We start from the raw sequence: 1,983 nt of genomic DNA, 5'->3' as shown, positions 1-1,983 counted from the left end.
CATTCACAGCAGGCTGAGCCCTGGGGGCCTCTTTCCTACCACACCAGAACCCGCCAGATGTTCTGCAGCCCCCTAGCCCTGCTCAGGAGGAGGCTGGGCTGCAGACAAAGCCTGCACAGGCTGCCTCAGAGCTGGGGGGGGCGGGGAGGCTGCTCCCTGATTTCCTTTCTTCCCTCCTGCCAGGAGTCTTGAAGCGCCGTCAGCCAGGGGCTCCCTGGAAGCTTGTCTCAGGCTCTGTGGAACCCGTGTGTCGGGCCTGGGCATTTCTCCCCACTGTGGCCAGCTAGGCACCCAGAAGGATCTACTGCAGCCGCTACTCTCATCCCGGGCGGAGCTGGAGGCTGATGACCAGAAGGGAGGTTGGAGAAGGTGGTTGGGAAGGTGCTGATTCTGAACGTCACTCACTCTGGAGCAGAATGTGTGCTCCCCGTCAACTCTCTCGTTCGTGCACGGATCTGTTGTTAAGGGGCGTGTTTTTCTTGGGAGGTTGAGGTGAGGTGGCGTGGCACCTGCTCTGTGGGGACCCACAGACTCCCTGCTGCTGCCAAAGTGAAGGGAGAGAGGCCAGCAGCTCCTTTGGCTCAATCCTTCCCAAGTCTCCCATGATCTCATCAGCCCCTCCACCACCACTCCCTGCATTTGTGGCAGAGGGCGCCAGTCACCTCAGGTGCCGCAGTCACCCAGTCTTCCTGCTGCTCCCTCCTCTTCTTTGGTTTCCTCCCGTCCCTCCCCTTGTAAAGAGCATGAAGAGTCTGCTTCCCCCTACCCTCTCCGGTGGGTGCTCCCAGGCCCTCTGGCCTAGCTGCAAGTGTGGCTCTGCCCAAACAGACACCCCTGCGTGGCGTCCTCCTCCTCCACCAGCTGCAGGACCTGGCCTGGGGTGAGCCTCCCATCTGAACCTTCAGGACTCAGAACGTCTCTCAGGTCAGACGTCGTCCTGTGTCCCCTGGCCCCGTGCACGCCGCCGGCCCTTCCTGGGATGCTTGGCCCCGTCCATCAAGGACCTAACAGTTGTGGGGAAGCAATCCCTGCTCTCTCTTGGCTGGTCACTCTCAGCTGCAGCTGCGCCGTCCCCAGCTGGTGCCAGGCTGCCCAGCTGGGCTCCCACTTCAGTCTCCCTACCCAGACCTGCTGGTAAGTGGGCCAGGCTCAGCGGTTCTGACACCGAGCCGTCTGTGACGAGGCCCTCCCCATGCACCAGAGCCCACTCCCTACCTCTGCAGGGGTCCTCAACTGCTAACCAAGCCCCTGAACTTCAAGGGGCCCTATTACCTAGTGGGCTCCCCACAGCCCACACACACAGCTTCAATTTCTCCCTGCCAGCTCTGGGGGCTGGACCCATCATGGTGATGCAATCAGAGACCCAGAGATGCTTTGGGACAAGAGTTTGGCCTGATCTGGGGGTGGGGAGGCGAAGGGAGAATGCCAGTTTCATCACTTAGGTAAGCTCAGGTCAGACGGAGAGGATGCATCCTTCCTGAACATAAAGCGGGAGGGACTCAAGTCTGTTTGCCCCTGGCTGCGTCCAGTACCTCTGTGGCTCATCAAAACCCCCAATGGTTCAGCAAAGTTGAATAAACAGACATCTGTCCAGTGAAAAAACTCAGTCTCAGACAGGTTGAGGAACCTGAACCACGGGGCCAGAAATCAGAGCAGCTTGGATTCGGAGTCAGACATGGTCCAAATGGTGGGGTTTTTTCCCGCTCCAGCACACCACTGCCTTGGGGACACCCCATCACCACCGGCCCAGCTTGGCTCCTAGAGCCGAGTGTTCCCTGTGGGGACCCAGGGGGGCACCAGGGCACCAGCCTTCAGATCCAGAGCCCAGTCTGCCAGATGGGCCTGAGGGAGCAGGCGGCCAGACCCCCGCCCAGCACGTGGCACAGCCCCAGGAGCAGTCAGGGCCTGGATACAGGCCGGGGACCCTGCTGGGTGGTCCCCCACGGGCTGCGTGGCTGAGCCGCCCCCTCCAGCCCCCTCCCC

This window comes from Crocuta crocuta, unplaced genomic scaffold (genome assembly GCF_008692635.1).
Source record: "Crocuta crocuta isolate KB4526 unplaced genomic scaffold, BGI_CrCroc_1.0 scaffold234, whole genome shotgun sequence".
Classification (NCBI taxonomy): domain Eukaryota; kingdom Metazoa; phylum Chordata; class Mammalia; order Carnivora; family Hyaenidae; genus Crocuta; species Crocuta crocuta.
The sequence above is the reverse complement of the archived record's forward strand: the minus strand, read 5'-3'. Positions refer to the sequence as shown.